The sequence below is a fragment of the Hypanus sabinus genome, chromosome 18 (assembly GCF_030144855.1).
Source record: "Hypanus sabinus isolate sHypSab1 chromosome 18, sHypSab1.hap1, whole genome shotgun sequence".
NCBI lineage: Eukaryota > Metazoa > Chordata > Chondrichthyes > Myliobatiformes > Dasyatidae > Hypanus > Hypanus sabinus.
Window position 1 is genome coordinate 30,298,974 of NC_082723.1, and position 26,916 is coordinate 30,325,889.

The following is a 26,916-nucleotide window of genomic DNA, read 5'->3' on the forward strand; positions in this document are numbered from 1 at the left end:
GGTGACACACGGATGGACATGTCCAGTCAGTTTGGAAGGCGACACACGGAAGGACGTATCTGTTCAGTTTGGAGGTGACACACAGATGGACGTGTCCGGTCAGTTTGAAGGTGACTCCGGATGACGTGTCCGTCAGTTTGGAAGGTGACTCACGGATGGACGTGTCCGGTCAGTTTGGAAGGTGACACACGGATGGACGTGTCCGGTCAGTTTGGAAGGTGACTCACGGATGGACGTGTCCGGTCAGTTTGGAAGGTGACTCACGGATGGACGTGTCGGTCAGTTTGGAAGGTGACTCACACAGATGGATGTATCCGGTCAGTTTGGAAGGTGACACACGGATGGACGTCTCCGGTCAGTTTGGAAGGTGACACACAGATGGATGTATCCGGTCAGTTTGAAGGTGACACACGGATGGACGTGTCCGGTCAGTTGGAAGGAGACCACGGATGGATGTGCCCGGTCAGTTTGGAAGGTGACACACGGATGGATCTATCCGGTCAGTTTGGAAGGTGACACATGGATGGATGTGTCCGGTCAGTTTGGAAGGTGACACACGGATGGATGTGTCCAGTCAGTTTGGAAGGTGACACACGGATAGATGTGTCCGGTCAGTTTGGAAGGTGACACACGGAAGGACGTGTCCGGTCAGTTTGGAAGGTGACACTCGGATGGATGTATCCGGTCAGTTTGGAAGGTGACCCACGGATGACGTGTCCGGTCAGTTTGGAAGGTGACACACGGATGGACGTGTCCCGGTCAGTTTGGAAGGTGACACACGGATGGATGTGTCCGGTCAGTTTGGAAGGTGACACACGGATGGATGTGTCCGGTCAGTTTGGAAGGTGACACACGTTTGGACGTGTCCAGTCAGTTTGGAAGGTGACACACGGATGGACGTGTCCGGTCAGTTTGGAAGGTGACACACGGATGGACGTGTCCGGTCAGTTTGGAAGGTGACACACGGATGGACGTGTCTGGTCAGCTTGGAAGGTGACACACGGATGGACGTGTCCGGTCAGTTGGAAGGTGACACACTGATGGACGTGTCCGGTCAGTTTGGAAGGTGACACACGGATGGATGTGTCCGGTCAGTTTGGACGGTGACACACGGATGGATGTGTCCGGTCAGTTTCGAAGGTGACACACAGATGGATCTATCCGGTCAGTTTGGAAGGTGACACACGGATGGATGTGTCCGGTCAGTTTGGAAGGTGACACACGGATGGATCTATCCGGTCAGTTTGGAAGGTGACACACGGATGGATGTGTCCGGTCAGTTTGGAAGGTGACACACGGATGGATCTATCGGTCAGTTTGGAGGTGACACACGGATGGATGTGTCCGTCAGTTTGGAAGGTGACACACGGATGGACGTGTCCGGTCAGTTGGAAGGTGACACACGGATGGACGTGTCCGGTCAGTTTGGAAGGTGACACACGGATGGATGTGTCCGGTCAGTTTGAAGGTGACACACGGATGGATCTATCCGGTCAGTTGGAAGGTGACACACGGATGGATGTGTCCGGTCAGTTTGGAAGGTGACACACGGATGGATCTATCCGGTCAGTTTGGAAGGTGACACACGGATGGATGTGTCCGGTCAGTTTGGAAGGTGACACACGGATGGACGTGTCCGGTCAGTTTGGAAGGTGACACACGGATGGATGTGTCCGGTCAGTTTGGAAGGTGACACACGGATGGATGTGTCCGGTCAGTTTGGAAGGTGACACACGGATGGATGTGTCCGGTCAGTTTGGAAGGTGACACACGGATGGATGTGTCCGGTCAGTTTGGAAGGTGACACATGATGGATGTGTCCGGTCAGTTTGGAAGGTGACTCACGGATGGACGTATCCGGTCAGTTTGGAAGGTGACACTCGGATGGATGTATCCGGTCAGTTTGGAAGGTGACACACGGATGGATGTATCCGGTCAGTTTGGAAGGTGACACACGGATGGACGTGTCGGTCAGTTTGGAACGGGACACACGGACGGACGTGTCCGGTGAGTTTGGAGGTGACACAGGGATGGACATATCGGTATGTTTGGAAGGTGACTCACGGATGGACTTGTTCGGTCAGTTTGGAAGGTGACGCGCGGATGGACGTGTCTGATCAGTTTGGAAGGTTACACACGGATGGACGTGTCCGGTCAGTTTGGAAGGTGACACACAGATGGACGTGTCCGGTCAGTTTGGAAGGATACACACGGATGGATGTATCCAGTCAGTTTGGAAGGTGACACACGACGATGGACGTGTCCGGTCAGTTTGGAAGGTGACTCACGGATGGACGTATCCGGTCAGTTTGGAAGGTGACTCACGGATGGACGTGTCCGGTCAGTTTGGAAGGTGACACACGGATGGACGTGTCCGGTCAGTTTGGAAGGTGACTCACGGATGGATGTATCCGGTCAGTTTGGAAGGTGACACACGGATGGACATGTCCGGTCAGTTTGGAAGGTGACTCACGGGATGGACGTATCCGGTCAGTTTGGAAGGTGACTCACGGATGGACGTGTCTGGTCAGTTTGGAAGGTGACACACGGATGGACGTGTCCGGTCAGTTTGGAAGGAGACACACGGATGGATGTATCCAGTCAGTTTGGAAGGTGACACACGGATGGACGTGTCCGGTCAGTTTGGAAGGTGACTCACGGATGGACGTTTCCGGTCAGTTTGGAAGGAGACACACGGATGGTCGAGTCGGTCAGTTTGGAAGGTGACACACGGATGGACGTGTCCGGTCAGTTTGGAAGTTGACACACGGATGGACGTGTCCGGTCAGTTTGGAAGTTGACACACGGATGGATGTGTCCGGTCAGTTTGGAAGGTGACACACGGATGGACGTGTCCGGTCAGTTTGGAAGTTGACACACGGATGGACGTGTCTGGTCAGTTTGGAAGGTGACACACGGATGGACGTGTCCGGTCAGTTTGGAAGGAGACACACGGATGGATGTGTCCGGTCAGTTTGGAAGGTGACACACGGATGGATCTATCGGTCAGTTTGGAAGGTGACACACGGATGGATGTGTCCGGTCAGTTTGGAAGGTGACACACGGATGGATGTGTCCAGTCAGTTTGGAAGGTGACACACGGATAGATGTGTCCGGTCAGTTTGGAAGGTGACACACGGAAGGACGTGTCCGGTCAGTTTGGAAGGTGGACACTCGGATGGATGTATCCGGTCAGTTTGGAAGGTTACACACGGATGGACGTGTCCGGTCAGTTTGGAAGGTGACACACGGATGGACGTGTCCGGTCATTTTGAAGGTGACACACGGATGGACGTGTCCGGTCAGTTTGGAAGGTGACACATGGGTGGACGTGTCCGGTCAGTTTGGAAGGTGACACACGGATGGATGTATCCGGTCAGTTTGGAAGGTGACACACGGATGGACGTGTCTGGTCAGTTTGGAAGGTGACACACGGATGGACGTGTCCGGTCAGTTTGGAAGGTGACACACGGATGGATGTGTAGGGTCAGTTTGGAAGGTGACACACGGATGGATGTGTCCGGTCAGTTTCGAAGGTGACACACGGATGGATGTGTCCGGTCAGTTTCGAAGGTGACACACGGATGGATCTATTTGGTCAGTTTGGAAGGTGACACACGGATGGATGTGTCCCGGTCAGTTTGGAAGGTGACACACGGATGGATCTATCCGGTCAGTTTGGAAGGTGACACACGGATGGATTAGTCCTGGTCAGTTTGGAAGGTGACACACGGATGGATCTATCCGGTTAGTTTGGAAGGTGACACACGGATGGATCTATCCGGTCAGTTTGGAAGGTGACACACGGATGGATGTGTCCGGTCAGTTTGGAAGGTGACACACGGATGGATCTATCCGGTCAGTTTGGAAGGTGACACACGGATGGATGTGTCCGGTCAGTTTGGAAGGTGACACACCCATGGATCTATCCGGTCAGTTTGGAAGGTGACACACGGATGGATGTGTCCGGTCAGTTTGGAAGGTGACACACGGATGGACGTGTCCGGTCAGTTTGGAAGGTGACACACGGATGGATGTGTCCGGTCAGTTTGGAAGGTGACACACGGATGGATCTATCCGGTCAGTTTGGAAGGTGACACACGGATGGATATGTCCGGTCAGTTTGGAAGGTGACACACGGATGGATGTATCCGGTCAGTTTGGAAGGTGACACACGGATGGAAGTGTACGGTCAGTTTGGAAGGTGACACACGGATGGACGTGTCCGGTCAGTTGGAAGGTGACACACGGATGGATGTGTCCGGTCAGTTTGGAAGGTGACACACGGATGGATGTGTCCGGTCAGTTTGGAAGGTGACACACGGATAGATGTGTCCGGTCAGTTTGGAAGGTGACACACGGATGGCTGTGTCCGGTCAGTTTGGAAGGTGAGACATGGATGGATGTGTCCGGTCAGTTTGGAAGGTGACTCACGGATGGACGTATCCGGTCAGTTTGGAAGGTGACACTCGGATGGACGTATCCGGTCAGTTTGGAAGGTGACACACGGAATGGACGTAATCCGGTCAGTTTGGAAGGTGACACACGGATGGACGTGTCCGGTCAGTTTGGAAGGTGACACACGGATGGACGTGTCCGGTCAGTTTGGAAGGAGACACACGGATGGACTTGTCCGGTCAGTTTTGGAAGGAGACACACGGCATGGACGTGTCCGGTCATTTTGGAAGGTGACACACGGATGGACGTGTCCGGTCAGTTTGGAAGGAGACACACGGAATGGACATGTCCGGTCAGTTTGGAAGGTGCCACCCGGATGGACGTGTCCGGTCAGTTTGGAAAGTGACACACGGATGGACGTGTCCGGTCAGTTTGGAAGGTGACACACGGATGGACGTGTCAGGTCAGTTTGGAAGGTGACACACGGATGGACTTGTCCGGTCAGTTTGGAAGGTGACACACGGATGGACGTGTCCGGTCAGTTTGGAAGGTGACACACGGATGGACTTTTCCGGTCAGTTTGGAAGGTGACACACGGATGGACGTGTCCGGTCAGTTTGGAAGGTGACACACGGATGGACGTGTCCGGTCAGTTTGGAAGGTGACACACGGATGGACGTGTCCGGTCAGTTTGGAAGGTGACACACGGATGGACGTGTCCGGTCAGTTTGGATGGAGACACACGGATGGACGTGTCCAGTCAGTTTGGAAGGTGACACACGGATGGACGTGTCCGGTCAGTTTGGAAGGTGACACACGGATGGACGTGTCCGGTCAGTTTGGAAGGTGACACACGGATGGACGTGTCCGGTCAGTTTGGAAGGTGACACACGGATGGACGTGTCAGGTCAGTTTGGAAGGTTACACAAGGATGGACGTGTCCGGTCAGTTTGGAAGGTGACAAACGGATGGACGTGTCCGGTCAGTTTGGAAGGTGACACACGGATGGACGTGTCCGGTCAGTTTGGAAGGAGACACACGGATGGACGTGTCCGGTCAGTTTGGAAGGTGACACACGGATGGACGTGTCCGGTCAGTTTGGAAGGTGACACACGGATGGACGTGTCCGGTCAGTTTGGAAGGTGACACACGGATGGACGTGTCAGGTCAGTTTGGAAGGTTACACAAGGATGGACGTGTCCGGTCAGTTTGGAAGGTGACAAACGGATGGACGTGTCCGGTCAGTTTGGAAGGTGACACACGGATGGACGTGTCCGGTCAGTTTGGAAGGAGACACACGAATGGACGTGTCCGGTCAGTTTGGAAGGTGACACACGGATGGACGTGTCCGGTCAGTTTGGATGGAGACACACGGATGGACGTGTCCGGTCAGTTTGGAAGGTGACACACGGATGGACGTGTCCGGTCAGTTTGGAAGGTGACACACGGATGGACGTGTCCGGTCAGTTTGGAAGGTGACACACGGATGGACGTGTCCGGTCAGTTTAGAAGGTGACACACGGATGGATGTGTAGGGTCAGTTTGGAAGGTGACACACGGATGGATGTGTCCGGTCAGTTTCGAAGGTGACACACGGATGGATGTGTCCGGTCAGTTTCGAAGGTGACACACGGATGGATCTATTTGGTCAGTTTGGAAGGTGACACACGGATGGATGTGTCCGGTCAGTTTGGAAGGTGACACACGGATGGATCTATCCCGGTCAGTTTGGAAGGTGACACACGGATGGATTAGTCCGGTCAGTTTGGAAGGTGACACACGGATAGATCTATCCGGTTAGTTTGGAAGGTGACACACGGATGGATCTATCCGGTCAGTTTGGAAGGTGACACACGGATGGATGTGTCCGGTCAGTTTGGAAGGTGACACACGGATGGATCTATCCGGTCAGTTTGGAAGGTGACACACGGATGGACGTGTCCGGTCAGTTTGGATGGAGACACACGGATGGACGTGTCCAGTCAGTTTGGAAGGTGACACACGGATGGACGTGTCCGGTCAGTTTGGAAGGTGACACACAGATGGACGTGTCCGGTCAGTTTGGAAGGTGACACACGGATGGACATGTCCGGTGAGTTTGGAAGGTGACACACAGATGGATGTGTCCGGTCAGTTTGGAAGGTGACACACGGATGGATGTGTCCGGTCAGTTTGGAAGGTGACACTCGGATGGACGTGTCCGGTCAGTTTGGAAGGAGACACACGGATGGACGTGTCCGGTCAGTTTGGAAGGTGACGCACGGATGGACGTTTCCGGTCAGCTTGGAAGGTGACACATGGGTGGACGTGTCCGGTCAGTTTGGAAGGTGACACACGGATGGATGTATCCGGTCAGTTTGGAAGGTGACACACGGATGGACGTGTCTGGTCAGTTTGGAAGGTGACACACGGATGGACGTGTCCGGTCAGTTTGGAAGGTGACACTCGGATGGATGTGTAGGGTCAGTTTGGAAGGTGACACACGGATGGATGTGTCCGGTCAGTTTCGAAGGTGACACACGGATGGATGTGTCCGGTCAGTTTCGAAGGTGACACACGGATGGACGTGTCCGGTCAGTTTGGAAGGTGACACACGGATGGATGTGTCCGGTCAGTTTGGAAGGTGACACACGGATGGACGTGTCCGGTCAGTTTGGAAGGTGACACACGGATGGATGTGTCCGGTCAGTTTGGAAGGTGACACACGGATGGATCTATCCGGTCAGTTTGGAAGGTGACACACGGATGGATGTGTCCGGTCAGTTTGGAAGGTGACACACGGATGGATGTATCCGGTCAGTTTGGAAGGTGACACACGGATGGATGTGTCCGGTCAGTTTGGAAGGTGTCACACGGATGGACGTGTCCGGTCAGTTTGGAAGGTGACACACGGATGGATGTGTCCGGTCAGTTTGGAAGGTGACACACGGATGGATGTGTCCGGTCAGTTTGGAAGGTGACACACGGATAGATGTGTCCGGTCAGTTTGGAAGGTGACACACGGATGGATGTGTCCGGTCAGTTTGGAAGGTGACACATGGATGGATGTGTCCGGTCAGTTTGGAAGGTGACTCACGGATGGACGTATCCGGTCAGTTTGGAAGGTGACACTCGGATGGATGTATCCGGTCAGTTTGGAAGGTGACACACGGATGGACGTATCCGGTCAGTTTGGAAGGTGACACATGGATGGACGTGTCCGGTCAGTTTGGAAGGTGACACACGGATGGACGTGTCCGGTCAGTTTGGAAGGAGACACACGGATGGACTTGTCCCGGTCAGTTTGGAAGGAGACACACGGGATGGACGTGTCCGGTCAGTTTGGAGGTGACACACGGATGGACGTGTCCGGTCAGTTTGGAAGGAGACACACGGATGGACGTGTCCGGTCAGTTTGGAAGGTGCCACACTGATGACGTGTCCGGTCAGTTTGGAAGGTGACACACGGATGGACGTGTCCGGTCAGTTTGGAAGGTGACACACGGATGGACGTGTCAGGTCAGTTTGGAAGGTGACACACGGATGGACTTGTCCGGTCAGTTTGGAAGGTGACACACGGATGGACGTGTCCGGTCAGTTTGGAAGGTGACACACGGATGGACTTTTCCGGTCAGTTTGGAAGGTGACACACGGATGGACGTGTCCGGTCAGTTTGGAAGGTGACACACGGATGGACGTGTCCGGTCAGTTTGGAAGGTGACACACGGATGGACGTGTCAGGTCAGTTTGGAAGGTTACACAAGGATGGACGTGTCCGGTCAGTTTGGAAGGTGACAAACGGATGGACGTGTCCGGTCAGTTTGGAAGGTGACACACGGATGGACGTGTCCGGTCAGTTTGGAAGGTGACACACGGATGGATGTGTCCGGTCAGTTTGGAAGGAGACACACGGATGGACGTGTCCGGTCAGTTTGGAAGGTGACACACGGATGGACGTGTCCGGTCAGTTTGGATGGAGACACACGGATGGACGTGTCCAGTCAGTTTGGAAGGTGACACACGGATGGACATGTCCGGTCAGTTTGGAAGGTGACACACGGATGGACGTGTCCGGTCAGTTTGGAAGGTGACACACGGATGGACGTGTCCGGTCAGTTTGGAAGGTGACACACGGATGGATGTGTAGGGTCAGTTTGGAAGGTGACACACGGATGGATGTGTCCGGTCAGTTTCGAAGGTGACACACGGATGGATGTGTCCGGTCAGTTTCGAAGGTGACACACGGATGGATGTGTCCGGTCAGTTTCGAAGGTGACACACGGATGGATCTATTTGGTCAGTTTGGAAGGTGACACACGGATGGATGTGTCCGGTCAGTTTGGAAGGTGACACACGGATGGATCTATCCGGTCAGTTTGGAAGGTGACACACGGATGGATTAGTCCGGTCAGTTTGGAAGGTGACACACGGATGGATCTATCCGGTTAGTTTGGAAGGTGACACACGGATGGATCTATCCGGTCAGTTTGGAAGGTGACACACGGATGGATGTGTCCGGTCAGTTTGGAAGGTGACACACGGATGGATCTATCCGGTCAGTTTGGAAGGTGACACACGGATGGACGTGTCCGGTCAGTTTGGATGGAGACACACGGATGGACGTGTCCAGTCAGTTTGGAAGGTGACACACGGATGGACGTGTCCGGTCAGTTTGGATGGAGACACACGGATGGACGTGTCCAGTCAGTTTAGAAGGTGACACACGGATGGATGTGTAGGGTCAGTTTGGAAGGTGACACACGGATGGATGTGTCCGGTCAGTTTCGAAGGTGACACACGGATGGATGTGTCCGGTCAGTTTCGAAGGTGACACACGGATGGATCTATTTGGTCAGTTTGGAAGGTGACACACGGATGGATGTGTCCGGTCAGTTTGGAAGGTGACACACGGATGGATCTATCCGGTCAGTTTGGAAGGTGACACACGGATGGATTAGTCCGGTCAGTTTGGAAGGTGACACACGGATAGATCTATCCGGTTAGTTTGGAAGGTGACACACGGATGGATCTATCCGGTCAGTTTGGAAGGTGACACACGGATGGATGTGTCCGGTCAGTTTGGAAGGTGACACACGGATGGATCTATCCGGTCAGTTTGGAAGGTGACACACGGATGGACGTGTCCGGTCAGTTTGGATGGAGACACACGGATGGACGTGTCCAGTCAGTTTGGAAGGTGACACACGGATGGACGTGTCCGGTCAGTTTGGAAGGTGACACACAGATGGACGTGTCCGGTCAGTTTGGAAGGTGACACACGGATGGACATGTCCGGTGAGTTTGGAAGGTGACACACAGATGGATGTGTCCGGTCAGTTTGGAAGGTGACACACGGATGGATGTGTCCGGTCAGTTTGGAAGGTGACACTCGGATGGACGTGTCCGGTCAGTTTGGAAGGAGACACACGGATGGACGTGTCCGGTCAGTTTGGAAGGTGACGCACGGATGGACGTTTCCGGTCAGCTTGGAAGGTGACACATGGGTGGACGTGTCCGGTCAGTTTGGAAGGTGACACACGGATGGATGTATCCGGTCAGTTTGGAAGGTGACACACGGATGGACGTGTCTGGTCAGTTTGGAAGGTGACACACGGATGGACGTGTCCGGTCAGTTTGGAAGGTGACACTCGGATGGATGTGTAGGGTCAGTTTGGAAGGTGACACACGGATGGATGTGTCCGGTCAGTTTCGAAGGTGACACACGGATGGATGTGTCCGGTCAGTTTCGAAGGTGACACACGGATGGACGTGTCCGGTCAGTTTGGAAGGTGACACACGGATGGATGTGTCCGGTCAGTTTGGAAGGTGACACACGGATGGACGTGTCCGGTCAGTTTGGAAGGTGACACACGGATGGATGTGTCCGGTCAGTTTGGAAGGTGACACACGGATGGATCTATCCGGTCAGTTTGGAAGGTGACACACGGATGGATGTGTCCGGTCAGTTTGGAAGGTGACACACGGATGGATGTATCCGGTCAGTTTGGAAGGTGACACACGGATGGATGTGTCCGGTCAGTTTGGAAGGTGTCACACGGATGGACGTGTCCGGTCAGTTTGGAAGGTGACACACGGATGGATGTGTCCGGTCAGTTTGGAAGGTGACACACGGATGGATGTGTCCGGTCAGTTTGGAAGGTGACACACGGATAGATGTGTCCGGTCAGTTTGGAAGGTGACACACGGATGGATGTGTCCGGTCAGTTTGGAAGGTGACACATGGATGGATGTGTCCGGTCAGTTTGGAAGGTGACTCACGGATGGACGTATCCGGTCAGTTTGGAAGGTGACACTCGGATGGATGTATCCGGTCAGTTTGGAAGGTGACACACGGATGGACGTATCCGGTCAGTTTGGAAGGTGACACATGGATGGACGTGTCCGGTCAGTTTGGAAGGTGACACACGGATGGACGTGTCCGGTCAGTTTGGAAGGAGACACACGGATGGACTTGTCCGGTCAGTTTGGAAGGAGACACACGGATGGACGTGTCCGGTCAGTTTGGAAGGTGACACACGGATGGACGTGTCCGGTCAGTTTGGAAGGAGACACACGGATGGACGTGTCCGGTCAGTTTGGAAGGTGCCACACTGATGGACGTGTCCGGTCAGTTTGGAAGGTGACACACGGATGGACGTGTCCGGTCAGTTTGGAAGGTGACACACGGATGGACGTGTCAGGTCAGTTTGGAAGGTGACACACGGATGGACTTGTCCGGTCAGTTTGGAAGGTGACACACGGATGGACGTGTCCGGTCAGTTTGGAAGGTGACACACGGATGGACTTTTCCGGTCAGTTTGGAAGGTGACACACGGATGGACGTGTCCGGTCAGTTTGGAAGGTGACACACGGATGGACGTGTCCGGTCAGTTTGGAAGGTGACACACGGATGGACGTGTCAGGTCAGTTTGGAAGGTTACACAAGGATGGACGTGTCCGGTCAGTTTGGAAGGTGACAAACGGATGGACGTGTCCGGTCAGTTTGGAAGGTGACACACGGATGGACGTGTCCGGTCAGTTTGGAAGGTGACACACGGATGGATGTGTCCGGTCAGTTTGGAAGGAGACACACGGATGGACGTGTCCGGTCAGTTTGGAAGGTGACACACGGATGGACGTGTCCGGTCAGTTTGGATGGAGACACACGGATGGACGTGTCCAGTCAGTTTGGAAGGTGACACACGGATGGACATGTCCGGTCAGTTTGGAAGGTGACACACGGATGGACGTGTCCGGTCAGTTTGGAAGGTGACACACGGATGGACGTGTCCGGTCAGTTTGGAAGGTGACACACGGATGGATGTGTAGGGTCAGTTTGGAAGGTGACACACGGATGGATGTGTCCGGTCAGTTTCGAAGGTGACACACGGATGGATGTGTCCGGTCAGTTTCGAAGGTGACACACGGATGGATGTGTCCGGTCAGTTTCGAAGGTGACACACGGATGGATCTATTTGGTCAGTTTGGAAGGTGACACACGGATGGATGTGTCCGGTCAGTTTGGAAGGTGACACACGGATGGATCTATCCGGTCAGTTTGGAAGGTGACACACGGATGGATTAGTCCGGTCAGTTTGGAAGGTGACACACGGATGGATCTATCCGGTTAGTTTGGAAGGTGACACACGGATGGATCTATCCGGTCAGTTTGGAAGGTGACACACGGATGGATGTGTCCGGTCAGTTTGGAAGGTGACACACGGATGGATCTATCCGGTCAGTTTGGAAGGTGACACACGGATGGACGTGTCCGGTCAGTTTGGATGGAGACACACGGATGGACGTGTCCAGTCAGTTTGGAAGGTGACACACGGATGGACGTGTCCGGTCAGTTTGGAAGGTGACACACAGATGGACGTGTCCGGTCAGTTTGGAAGGTGACACACGGATGGACATGTCCGGTGAGTTTGGAAGGTGACACACAGATGGATGTGTCCGGTCAGTTTGGAAGGTGACACACGGATGGATGTGTCCGGTCAGTTTGGAAGGTGACACTCGGATGGACGTGTCCGGTCAGTTTGGAAGGAGACACACGGATGGATGTGTCCGGTCAGTTTGGAAGGTGACGCACGGATGGACGTTTCCGGTCAGCTTGGAAGGTGACACACGGATGGATGTGTCCGGTCAGTTTGGAAGGTGACACACGGATGGACATGTCCAGTCAGTTTGGAAGGTGACACACGGATGGACATGTCCAGTCAGTTTGGAAGGCGACACACGGAAGGACGTATCTGTTCAGTTTGGAAGGTGACACACGGATGGATGTGTCCGGTCAGTTTGGAAGGTGACACACGGATGGACGTGTCCGGTCAGTTTGGAAGGTGACTCACGGATGGACGTGTCCGGTCAGTTTGGAAGGTGACTCACGGATGGACGTGTCCGGTCAGTTTGGAAGGTGACACACGGATGGACGTGTCCGGTCAGTTTGGAAGGTGACTCACGGATGGACGTGTCCGGTCAGTTTGGAAGGTGACTCACGGATGGACGTGTCCGGTCAGTTTGGAAGGTGACACACAGATGGATGTATCCGGTCAGTTTGGAAGGTGACACACGGATGGACGTGTCCGGTCAGTTTGGAAGGTGACACACAGATGGATGTATCCGGTCAGTTTGGAAGGTGACACACGGATGGACGTGTCCGGTCAGTTTGGACGGTGACACACGGATGGACATGTCCGGTCAGTTTGGAAGGTGACACACAGATGGATGTATCCGGTCAATTTGGAAGGTGACACACGGATGGACGTGTCCGGTCAGTTTGGAAGGTGACACACGGATGGACGTGTCCGGTCAGTTTGGACGGTGACTCACGGATGGACGTGTCCGGTCAGTTTGGATGGTGACACACGGATGGACGTGTCCGGTCAATTTGGAAGGTGACACACGGATGGATGTGTCCGTTCTGTTTGGAAGGCGACACACGGATGGACGTGTCCGGTCAGTTTGGAAGGTGACACAGGGATGGACGTGTCAGGTCAGTTTGGAAGGTGACACACGGATGGACGTGTCCGGTCAGTTTGGAAGGTGATACACGGATGGACGTGTCCGGTCAGTTTGGAAGGAGACTCACAGATGGACGTGTCCGGTCAGTTTGGAAGGTGACACACGGATGGACGTGTCCGGTCAGTTTGGAAGGTGACACACGGATGGATCTATCCGGTCAGTTTGGAAGGTGACACACGGATGGACGTGTCCGGTCAGTTTGGATGGAGACACACGGATGGACGTGTCCAGTCAGTTTGGAAGGTGACACACGGATGGACGTGTCCGGTCAGTTTGGAAGGTGACACACAGATGGACGTGTCCGGTCAGTTTGGAAGGTGACACACGGATGGACATGTCCGGTGAGTTTGGAAGGTGACACACAGATGGATGTGTCCGGTCAGTTTGGAAGGTGACACACGGATGGATGTGTCCGGTCAGTTTGGAAGGTGACACTCGGATGGACGTGTCCGGTCAGTTTGGAAGGAGACACACGGATGGACGTGTCCGGTCAGTTTGGAAGGTGACGCACGGATGGACGTTTCCGGTCAGCTTGGAAGGTGACACATGGGTGGACGTGTCCGGTCAGTTTGGAAGGTGACACACGGATGGATGTATCCGGTCAGTTTGGAAGGTGACACACGGATGGACGTGTCTGGTCAGTTTGGAAGGTGACACACGGATGGACGTGTCCGGTCAGTTTGGAAGGTGACACTCGGATGGATGTGTAGGGTCAGTTTGGAAGGTGACACACGGATGGATGTGTCCGGTCAGTTTCGAAGGTGACACACGGATGGATGTGTCCGGTCAGTTTCGAAGGTGACACACGGATGGACGTGTCCGGTCAGTTTGGAAGGTGACACACGGATGGATGTGTCCGGTCAGTTTGGAAGGTGACACACGGATGGACGTGTCCGGTCAGTTTGGAAGGTGACACACGGATGGATGTGTCCGGTCAGTTTGGAAGGTGACACACGGATGGATCTATCCGGTCAGTTTGGAAGGTGACACACGGATGGATGTGTCCGGTCAGTTTGGAAGGTGACACACGGATGGATGTATCCGGTCAGTTTGGAAGGTGACACACGGATGGATGTGTCCGGTCAGTTTGGAAGGTGTCACACGGATGGACGTGTCCGGTCAGTTTGGAAGGTGACACACGGATGGATGTGTCCGGTCAGTTTGGAAGGTGACACACGGATGGATGTGTCCGGTCAGTTTGGAAGGTGACACACGGATAGATGTGTCCGGTCAGTTTGGAAGGTGACACACGGATGGATGTGTCCGGTCAGTTTGGAAGGTGACACATGGATGGATGTGTCCGGTCAGTTTGGAAGGTGACTCACGGATGGACGTATCCGGTCAGTTTGGAAGGTGACACTCGGATGGATGTATCCGGTCAGTTTGGAAGGTGACACACGGATGGACGTATCCGGTCAGTTTGGAAGGTGACACATGGATGGACGTGTCCGGTCAGTTTGGAAGGTGACACACGGATGGACGTGTCCGGTCAGTTTGGAAGGAGACACACGGATGGACTTGTCCGGTCAGTTTGGAAGGAGACACACGGATGGACGTGTCCGGTCAGTTTGGAAGGTGACACACGGATGGACGTGTCCGGTCAGTTTGGAAGGAGACTCACGGATGGACGTGTCCGGTCAGTTTGGAAGGTGCCACACTGATGGACGTGTCCGGTCAGTTTGGAAGGTGACACACGGATGGACGTGTCCGGTCAGTTTGGAAGGTGACACACGGATGGACGTGTCAGGTCAGTTTGGAAGGTGACACACGGATGGACTTGTCCGGTCAGTTTGGAAGGTGACACACGGATGGACGTGTCCGGTCAGTTTGGAAGGTGACACACGGATGGACTTTTCCGGTCAGTTTGGAAGGTGACACACGGATGGACGTGTCCGGTCAGTTTGGAAGGTGACACACGGATGGACGTGTCCGGTCAGTTTGGAAGGTGACACACGGATGGACGTGTCAGGTCAGTTTGGAAGGTTACACAAGGATGGACGTGTCCGGTCAGTTTGGAAGGTGACAAACGGATGGACGTGTCCGGTCAGTTTGGAAGGTGACACACGGATGGACGTGTCCGGTCAGTTTGGAAGGTGACACACGGATGGATGTGTCCGGTCAGTTTGGAAGGAGACACACGGATGGACGTGTCCGGTCAGTTTGGAAGGTGACACACGGATGGACGTGTCCGGTCAGTTTGGATGGAGACACACGGATGGACGTGTCCAGTCAGTTTGGAAGGTGACACACGGATGGACATGTCCGGTCAGTTTGGAAGGTGACACACGGATGGACGTGTCCGGTCAGTTTGGAAGGTGACACACGGATGGACGTGTCCGGTCAGTTTGGAAGGTGACACACGGATGGATGTGTAGGGTCAGTTTGGAAGGTGACACACGGATGGATGTGTCCGGTCAGTTTCGAAGGTGACACACGGATGGATGTGTCCGGTCAGTTTCGAAGGTGACACACGGATGGATGTGTCCGGTCAGTTTCGAAGGTGACACACGGATGGATCTATTTGGTCAGTTTGGAAGGTGACACACGGATGGATGTGTCCGGTCAGTTTGGAAGGTGACACACGGATGGATCTATCCGGTCAGTTTGGAAGGTGACACACGGATGGATTAGTCCGGTCAGTTTGGAAGGTGACACACGGATGGATCTATCCGGTTAGTTTGGAAGGTGACACACGGATGGATCTATCCGGTCAGTTTGGAAGGTGACACACGGATGGATGTGTCCGGTCAGTTTGGAAGGTGACACACGGATGGATCTATCCGGTCAGTTTGGAAGGTGACACACGGATGGACGTGTCCGGTCAGTTTGGATGGAGACACACGGATGGACGTGTCCAGTCAGTTTGGAAGGTGACACACGGATGGACGTGTCCGGTCAGTTTGGAAGGTGACACACAGATGGACGTGTCCGGTCAGTTTGGAAGGTGACACACGGATGGACATGTCCGGTGAGTTTGGAAGGTGACACACAGATGGATGTGTCCGGTCAGTTTGGAAGGTGACACACGGATGGATGTGTCCGGTCAGTTTGGAAGGTGACACTCGGATGGACGTGTCCGGTCAGTTTGGAAGGAGACACACGGATGGATGTGTCCGGTCAGTTTGGAAGGTGACGCACGGATGGACGTTTCCGGTCAGCTTGGAAGGTGACACACGGATGGATGTGTCCGGTCAGTTTGGAAGGTGACACACGGATGGACATGTCCAGTCAGTTTGGAAGGTGACACACGGATGGACATGTCCAGTCAGTTTGGAAGGCGACACACGGAAGGACGTATCTGTTCAGTTTGGAAGGTGACACACGGATGGATGTGTCCGGTCAGTTTGGAAGGTGACACACGGATGGACGTGTCCGGTCAGTTTGGAAGGTGACTCACGGATGGACGTGTCCGGTCAGTTTGGAAGGTGACTCACGGATGGACGTGTCCGGTCAGTTTGGAAGGTGACACACGGATGGACGTGTCCGGTCAGTTTGGAAGGTGACTCACGGATGGACGTGTCCGGTCAGTTTGGAAGGTGACTCACGGATGGACGTGTCCGGTCAGTTTGGAAGGTGACACACAGATGGATGTATCCGGTCAGTTTGGAAGGTGACACACGGATGGACGTGTCCGGTCAGTTTGGAAGGTGACACACAGATGGATGTATCCGGTCAGTTTGGAAGGTGACACACGGATGGACGTGTCCGGTCAGTTTGGACGGTGACACACGGATGGACATGTCCGGTCAGTTTGGAAGGTGACACACAGATGGATGTATCCGGTCAATTTGGAAGGTGACACACGGATGGACGTGTCCGGTCAGTTTGGAAGGTGACACACGGATGGACGTGTCCGGTCAGTTTGGACGGTGACTCACGGATGGACGTGTCCGGTCAGTTTGGATGGTGACACACGGATGGACGTGTCCGGTCAATTTGGAAGGTGACACACGGATGGATGTGTCCGTTCTGTTTGGAAGGCGACACACGGATGGACGTGTCCGGTCAGTTTGGAAGGTGACACAGGGATGGACGTGTCAGGTCAGTTTGGAAGGTGACACACGGATGGACGTGTCCGGTCAGTTTGGAAGGTGATACACGGATGGACGTGTCCGGTCAGTTTGGAAGGAGACTCACAGATGGACGTGTCCGGTCAGTTTGGAAGGTGACACACGGATGGACGTGTCCGGTCAGTTTGGAAGGAGACACACGGATGGACGTGTCCGGTCAGTTTGGAAGGTGACTCACGGATGGATGTGTCCAGTCAGTTTGGAAGGTGACACACGGATGGACGTGTCCGGTCAGTTTGGAAGGTGACACACGGATGGATGTGTAGGGTCAGTTTGGAAGGTGACACACGGATGGATGTGTCCGGTCAGTTTCGAAGGTGACACACGGATGGATGTGTCCGGTCAGTTTCGAAGGTGACACACGGATGGATGTGTCCGGTCAGTTTCGAAGGTGACACACGGATGGATCTATTTGGTCAGTTTGGAAGGTGACACACGGATGGATGTGTCCGGTCAGTTTGGAAGGTGACACACGGATGGATCTATCCGGTCAGTTTGGAAGGTGACACACGGATGGATTAGTCCGGTCAGTTTGGAAGGTGACACACGGATGGATCTATCCGGTTAGTTTGGAAGGTGACACACGGATGGATCTATCCGGTCAGTTTGGAAGGTGACACACGGATGGATGTGTCCGGTCAGTTTGGAAGGTGACACACGGATGGATCTATCCGGTCAGTTTGGAAGGTGACACACGGATGGACGTGTCCGGTCAGTTTGGATGGAGACACACGGATGGACGTGTCCAGTCAGTTTGGAAGGTGACACACAGATGGACGTGTCCGGTCAGTTTGGAAGGTGACACACGGATGGACATGTCCGGTGAGTTTGGAAGGTGACACACAGATGGATGTGTCCGGTCAGTTTGGAAGGTGACACACGGATGGATGTGTCCGGTCAGTTTGGAAGGTGACACTCGGATGGACGTGTCCGGTCAGTTTGGAAGGAGACACACGGATGGACGTGTCCGGTCAGTTTGGAAGGTGACGCACGGATGGACGTTTCCGGTCAGCTTGGAAGGTGACACACGGATGGATGTGTCCGGTCAGTTTGGAAGGTGACACACGGATGGACATGTCCAGTCAGTTTGGAAGGTGATACACGGATGGACATGTCCAGTCAGTTTGGAAGGCGACACACGGAAGGACGTATCTGTTCAGTTTGGAAGGTGACACACGGATGGACGTGTCCGGTCAGTTTGGAAGGTGACACACGGATGGACGTGTCCGGTCAGTTTGGAAGGTGACTCACGGATGGACGTGTCCGGTCAGTTTGGAAGGTGACTCACGGATGGACGTGTCCGGTCAGTTTGGAAGGTGACACACGGATGGACGTGTCCGGTCAGTTTGGAAGGTGACTCACGGATGGACGTGTCCGGTCAGTTTGGAAGGTGACTCACGGATGGACGTGTCCGGTCAGTTTGGAAGGTGACACACAGATGGATGTATCCGGTCAGTTTGGAAGGTGACACACGGATGGACGTGTCCGGTCAGTTTGGAAGGTGACACACAGATGGATGTATCCGGTCAGTTTGGAAGGTGACACACGGATGGACGTGTCCGGTCAGTTTGGACGGTGACACACGGATGGACATGTCCGGTCAGTTTGGAAGGTGACACACAGATGGATGTATCCGGTCAATTTGGAAGGTGACACACGGATGGACGTGTCCGGTCAGTTTGGAAGGTGACACACGGATGGACGTGTCCGGTCAGTTTGGACGGTGACTCACGGATGGACGTGTCCGGTCAGTTTGGATGGTGACACACGGATGGACGTGTCCGGTCAATTTGGAAGGTGACACACGGATGGATGTGTCCGTTCTGTTTGGAAGGCGACACACGGATGGACGTGTCCGGTCAGTTTGGAAGGTGACACAGGGATGGACGTGTCAGGTCAGTTTGGAAGGTGACACACGGATGGACGTGTCCGGTCAGTTTGGAAGGTGACACACGGATGGACGTGTCCGGTCAGTTTGGAAGGAGACACACAGATGGACGTCTCCGGTCAGTTTGGAAGGTGACACACGGATGGACGTGTCCGGTCAGTTTGGAAGGAGACACACGGATGGACGTGTCCGGTCAGTTTGGAAGGTGACTCACGGATGGACGTGTCCAGTCAGTTTGGAAGGTGACACACAGATGGACTTTTCCGGTCAGTTTGGAAGGTGACACACGGATGGACGTGTCTGGTCAGTTTGGAAGGTGACACACAGATGGACTTTTCCGGTCAGTTTGGAAGGTGACACACGGATGGACGTGTCCGGTCAGTTTGGAAGGTGACTCACGGATGGACGTGTCCTGTCAGTTTGGAAGGTGACTCACGGATGGACGTGTCCAGTCAGTTTGGAAGGTGACACACAGATGGACTTTTCCGGTCAGTTTGGAAGGTGACACACGGATGGACGTGTCCGGTCAGTTTGGAAGGTGACACACAGATGGATGTGTCCGGTCAGTTTGGAAGGTGACACACGGATGGACGTGTCCAGTCAGTTTGGAAGGTGACACACGGATGGACGTGTCCGGTCAGTTTGGAAGGTGACACACAGATGGACGTGTCCAGTCAGTTTGGAAGGTGACACACGGATGGACGTGTCCGGTCAGTTTGGAAGGTGACACACGGATGGACGTGTCCAGTCAGTTTGGAAGGTGACACACGGATGGACGTGTCCGGTCAGTTTGGAAGGTGACACACAGATGGACGTGTCCGGTCAGTTTGGAAGGTGACACACAGATGGATGTATCTGGTCAGTTTGGAAGGTGACACACGGATGGACGTGTCCGGTCAGTTTGGAAGGTGACACACGGATGGATGTGTCCGATGAATTTGGAAGGTGACACACGGATGGACTTTTCCAGTCAGTTTGTTAGGTGACATACAGATGGACGTGTCCGGTCATTTGGGAAGGTGACAGACAGATGGACATATCCGGTCAGTTTGGAAGGAGACACACGGATGGACGTGTCCGATCAATTTGGAAGGTGACACACGGATGGACGTGTCCGGTCAGTTTGGAAGGTGACACATGAATGGACTTGTCCGATCAGTTTGGAAGGTGACACACGGATGGATGTGTCCGGTCAGTTTGGAAGGTGACACACGGATGGACGTTTCCGGTCAGTTTGGAAGGTGACACACGGATGGACGTTTCCGGTCAGTTTGGAAGGTGACACACGGATGGATGTGTCCGGTCAGTTTGGACGGTGACACACGGATGGACGTTTCTGGTCAGTTTGGAAGGTGACACACGGATGGATGTGTCCGGTCAGTTTGGAAGGTGACACACGGATGGATGTGTCCGGTCAGTTTGGAAGGTGACACACGGATGGATGTGTCCGGTCAGTTTGGAAGGTGACACACAGATGGACATATCCGGTCAGTTTGGAAGGTGACACACGGATGGATGTGTCTGGTCAGTTTGGAAGGTGACACACGGATGGACGTGTCCGGTCAGTTTGGAAGTTGACACACGGATGGACGTGTCCGATCACTTTGGAAGGTGACACACAGATGGACGTGTCCGGTCAGTTTGGAAGTTGACACACGGATGGACATATCCAGTATGTTTGGAAGGTGACTCACGAATGGACGTGTTCGGTCAGTTTGGAAGGTGACACTCGGATGGACGTGTCCGGTCAGTTTGGAAGGTGACTCACGGATGGACGTGTCCGGTCAGTTTGGAAGGTGACACACAGATGGATGTGTCCGGTCAGTTTGGACGGTGACACACGGATGGACGTTTCCGGTCAGTTTGGAAGGTGACACACGGATGGATGTATCCGGTCAGTTTGGAAGGTGACACACGGATGGATGTGTCCGGTCAGTTTGGAAGGTGACACACAGATGGATGTATCCGGTCAGTTTGGAAGTTGACACACGGATGGATGTGTCCGGTCAGTTTGGAAGGTGACACACGGATGGACGTGTCCGGTCAGTTTGGAAGTTGACACACGGATGGACGTGTCCGGTCAGTTTGGAAGGTGACTCACGGATGGATGTATCCGATCACTTTGGAAGGTGACACACAGATGGACGTGTCCGGTCAGTTTGGAAGTTGACACACGGATGGACATATCCGGTATGTTTGGAAGGTGACTCACGGATGGACGTGTTCGGTCAGTTTGGAAGGTGACACTCGGATGGACGTGTCCGGTCAGTTTGGAAGGTGACTCACGGATGGACGTGTCCGGTCAGTTTGGAAGGTGACACACGGATGGACGTATCCGGTCAGTTTTGAAGGTGACACACGGATGGACGTGTCCGGTCAGTTTGGAAGGTGACACACAGACGCTGTTTGACCCTTTGAATTCCTCCAATAATTTATTTGTTGCTCCAGATTACACTGTCTGCTATCTCTTGTGTCCATATAGAATTAGGCCTCCTGGCCCTTAAGCCTATGGTGGCCTGCAGAGCATTGTTAATGAACGTGGAGTGTCTGGTGTGGAAAATCCTGGAGGATCATGGCCCTGGGAGAGATGGAATTGTACTCATCTTCATCTTAAACTGATGCCTCTTATTTTGAAGGAATGCTGCTTAGATCAGTGTCAAAGTCATAGAACATGGACCAGTACAGCACAGATACAGGCCCTTCAGCCCACTAATGTTGTGTTGAACCAATTAAATCAGTAATCAAATGGGCAACTATACGAATTAGTTCTGCCTCCACAATGTCACACAATGTGATGAGGATGTTAGGAGAATTCAGGGTGACTTGGATAGGCTGGGTGAGTGGGCAGATATTTGGTAGATGACGTTTAATGTGAATATGTGTGAGGTTATCCACTTTGGGAGTAAGAATAGGAAGGCAGATTATTATCTGAACGGTGTAGAGTTAGGTAAGGGAGAAATACAAAGAGATCTAGGAGTCCTTGTTCATCAGTCACTGAAGGTGAATGAGCAAGTGCAGCAGGCAGTGAAGAAGGCTAATGGAATTTTGGCCTTTATAACAAAGGGAATTGAGTACAAGAGCAAGGAAATCCTGTTGCATTTGTACAGGGCCCCGGTGAGACCACACCTGGAGTATTGTGTACAGTTTTGGTCTGCAGGGTTAAGGAAGGACATCCTGGCTGTAGAGGAAGTGGTTAATTCCTGGGATGTCCAGACTGTCTTAAGCAGAGAGGTTAGAGAGACTGGGCTTGTACACGCTGGAATTAAGGAGATTGAGAGGGGATCTGATTGCAACATAAAAGATTATTAAGGGATTGGACAAGATAGAGGCAGGAAATATATTCCAGATGCTGGGAGAGTCCAGTACCAGAGGGCATGGTTTGAGAAGAAGGGGTAGGTCATTTAGGACAGAGTTAAGGAAAAACTTCTTCTCCCAGAGAGTTGTGGGGGTCTGAAATGCACTGCCTTGGAAGGTAGTGGAGGCTAATTCTCTGGATGCTTTCAAGAAGGATAGGGATAGGGGAATCAAGGGATATGGGGACCAGGCAGGAACTGGGTATTGATAGTAGATGATCAGCCATGATCTCAGAATGGCGGTGCAGGCTCGAAGGGCCGAATGGTCTACTTCTGCTCCTATTGTCTATTGTCTATAATGTCCATATCTTTCCATTTTTCTCACATTCATGTGCCTGTCTAAATGCTTCTTAAAGGTCCCTAATGTATCTGCCTCTCGCACCACCCCGGCACCCATCACTCCCTGTGTAAAAAACTTGCCCGTCACATCTCCTTTGAAATTATCCCTCTCACCTTAAATGCATTCCCTCTGGTATTAGAGATTTCAATCCTGGGAAAAAGGTACTGCCTCTCATAATTGTATAAACCTCTGTCTGATTATTATTACGGATTCATTTGACATGAAATGTGTTGTTTTACAGCAGCAGTATGGTGCGAGACATAAAGTGATTATAAATTGTCAAAATAAAGAAAAGGTGCGAAAGAAAGGAATAACGAGGTAGTCCAATCACACACAGGAGAAAATCTCAGATGCAGGAAATCCAAGCAGAGCACACAGAACGCTGGGGCATCTCAGCAGGCCAGGCAACATCTATGGGAAAGAGTCCAGTTGACGCTCCGGGCTGAGACCTTTCATCAGGTCTCAGTCTCCTGTACCTTCCCGTTGATGAGAAGAGGGAATGTCCCAGATAATAGGTGGCAGGCATTCATTATTTAGACCCTCACCTCCTAGGACATGTCCTCTTCCCATTGCTACCATCGAGGAGGAGGTACAGGAGCCTAAAGACACATACTCAATATTTTAGGAACAGCTTCTTCCCCTCTGTGGTCAGGTTTTTGAGTGATCCGTGAACTTTGAACAACCCCACTGTTCCTCTTTTATACTATCTCTTGTTGTAACTTATAGTAATTTTTGTGACTTGCACTGTGCTGCTGCCAAAACAACTACTTCCATGACATATGTCCAAGATAACCAACCCGATTCTCTTTCTGGAGTATCCAAGAAAGGACGAGTGCGTCACCATAAAAATGCCGGTCCGGAGGGAAGCAGGCACTATTTCCCTCCCCACTTTCATTGCTCTCTGAGAGTTTTCAAGTTGCATTTAAGAATGGTAAAAATAGAATGACTGGAATCAGAGGAATCCAATTAATTATAGTTAATCTACATGTGAAATTATGTTAATTAATAAGATGATCAAAAATTTTAATTGTATCTTTATGAATATTGGCTTTTTGATTCTTTAACATGGAAAACATATTAATTGTCTACTTAGCTGTACATTATACATGCAAATTAGTTAATTACCCCTAGCAGCCAAGGTAATTAGATTAATCACATTACATAAACAAACCATCTCGGTATGACTGTTGCCTGATAAGCACAAACAAATTATTGCATATTCATGATTGATGCGATGTGTGAACATTTAAAATACTGCACTCTCCTCCTGCCCGTTGTCGGGGCTGAAAGTCTGAAATTCTAACCGGTGGCATCACTGTCTGGTGCGGAGGGGCCACCGCACGGGATCGGAAAAAGCTGCGGAAAGTTGTAAACTCAGCCAGCTCCATCATGGGCACCAGGCTCCCCAGCACCGAGGGCACCTTCAAAAGGCGATGCCTCACGAAGGTGTCATTTGTCATTAAGGACTCGCATGACCCAGGACATACCCTCTTCTCATTGCCATCATCAAGGGGCAGGTACAGGAGCCTGAAGATACGCACTCAATGTTTTGGGAACAGCTTCTTCCCCTCTGCTATCAGGTTTTTGAATGGACAATGAACCCATGAATACTGCCTCTCTAATTTTTCCCTCTCTTTTTCCACTACTTAATTTAATTTTTAATATATCTTTCTTATTGTAGTTTATAGCGGTTTATTATTATGGATTGCATTCCACTGCTGACACAAAACAACGGATTTCAGTGATACTGAACCTGCTTCTGACCGATTCTGAAGTAAAGTTCCGAAATTTTGTCTCAGTTCCACCCTGAAGGTCGTCACCCAGACGTAATCTGTCCATGTACCTCGCAGAAAGGCAGTCCTGATTAGCCCTGACTTTTGCCCCTTATCTGCACTTAAAACAATTTCCTTCGCTGAAGCGTAGCAGTTGGTGTGACGATATTACAGCTTGGGTTGCGGGAGTTGGAGTTCAGTCCCTGCGTCCTCTGTAAGGAGTCTGTGCTTCCTCCCTGTGAACACATGGGTTTCCTCCGGGTGCTCCGGTTTCCTCCCACAGTCCAAAGACGTACCGGTTACTAGGTTAATTGGTCACTGTAAATTGTCCTGCGATAAGGTTGGGATTACTGGGCTGGAAGGGTTTGTTCCGTGCTGGATCTCTGAATAAATAAAATATATCAGAATCAGATTCAGGTTTAATGTCACTGGCACACGTCGAGAAATTCGGTGACTTTGCCGCAGCAAAACAATGCAAAGCATAATAACAGAGGGAAAAAAACTGAGTTACAGGAAGTAAATATATATATATAAAATAGTTAAATAAATTATGCAAAAATAGAAGTAAAATAGTAATGAGATAGTGTTCATGGGTTCAATGTCCATTCAGAAATTAGATGGCAGAGGGGAAGAAATCATTCCTGAATCACTGAGTGTGTGTCTGCAGGCTCCTGTACTGTACCCCCTCACTGACTGTAGCAATGAGAAAAGAGCATGACCTGAGTGATGGGGTCTTTAATGACTGACACCGCCTCTTTGAGGCATCACTCCTTGAAGATGTCCTGGATCTGTGGAGGTTAGTGCCCATGATGGAACTGATTGAGTTTATAACTCTTCGCAGTTCACTCCAGTCCTGTGCAGCTACCCCCCCCCCACCTCGTACCAGATTGTGATGCTACTGTACATCTGTAGAAATTTTCAAATGTTTTTGGTGACATACAAAATCTCCTTAAACTCCGAATGAAATATAGCTGCTGTTGTGCCTTCTTTGTAGCTGCATTGATAAGTTGGGGCCAGGTTAGATCCATAGAGATGTTGACACCCACCAACCTGAAATAGCCTCTGCTCTTTCCACTTCTGATCCCTCCGAGGGTGGGTGTGTGTTTCCCTGACTTGCCCTTTCTGAAGTCCGCAATCGGTTCTTTGGTCTTGGTGGCGTTGAGAGCGAGGTTGTTGCTGTGATACCACTGGCATATCTTGCTCCTGTACGCCCTCTCGTCACCATCTGAAATAATTAAAAAGATTGAGGGAGAACAGTTAGCATATGTTTCACAGTGCCAACAACCCGGGTTCAATTCCCACTGCTGTCTGTAGTGACTCTCCCCGTGACCATGAGGGTTTCCTCTGGGTGCTCTGGTTTCCTCCCAGACTCGAGACGAAATAGGTTAATTGGTCGCATGGATGGCAAGGGGCTGGACGTGCTCGTTACAGTGCTGTATCTCAAACTAAAAAAGCGGCTGTCCGTTGCATTCAACGGTGACAGGCGACACGTGCAGTGTAGCTGGGTGTGGCCGCTATCACATGCAAACTGCCTCTTGGGGCCGCAGGTCAGAGCTGAGTTAGAGAGCATGGTAAAAGATCCTTTGGCCCACCTGGTCCAAGCCGACAGGATTCCCAGCCGAGCTGGTCCCATTTCCCTCCAAACTCTTCCTCTCCTTGTCCCTGTCGAAATGTCTTTTAAATGTACCCGCATCAACCAATGCCTTTAACACGGAGTGTACGGTTATGCATTAGTCAGCACATCTGAAGACAGTTGAGGCAGCAGGTTTGGACTTCTACAGAAATAATTTCACACTCTGCCAGAGTTGTAAATCAAGCACAGGCCTTTGTTGCCTTGTTCCTCATTCAAGTTAAAGTTTAATTGTCATTCAACCAGAGGTGACTACCGTGAAAACAGTCGGGGAAAACAGCATTCCTTGGGAGTCAAGGTGCATTGGCTCCTCGTGGCTTTTAGTACTGATTTTACAGATCTCTTACTTGTTTCTAAAGTTCTTAAAGGTCAGAGAATTATTTTCATTTTATTATCCTACCTGGGCTCCCAGGTTTTCTTCCACCAGTCTCTTAAATTTAAGCAATCTCCTTCAAAAGATAA

General features: G+C 52.1%; 1 long non-coding RNA gene across 2 annotated transcripts in view; it reads right to left on the minus strand.

Annotated features, from left to right (window-relative positions):
• LOC132407447 (uncharacterized) overlaps positions 1 to 26,679 on the minus strand; it is a 69,914-nt gene extending 43,235 nt beyond the window's left edge. The window contains exons 1-3 of one of the 2 annotated variants that reach the window (XR_009516478.1): positions 26,417 to 26,664; positions 25,875 to 26,049; positions 24,066 to 25,207 (exon numbers count right to left, since the gene is read on the minus strand). This is a non-coding gene — a long non-coding RNA (uncharacterized LOC132407447). Of the gene's footprint in view, positions 1 to 24,065; positions 25,208 to 25,874; positions 26,050 to 26,416 lie in introns of those variants that run through there. The other variant, XR_009516479.1, reaches the window with a different exon arrangement.
• Positions 26,680 to 26,916: the final 237 nt, after the last annotated feature.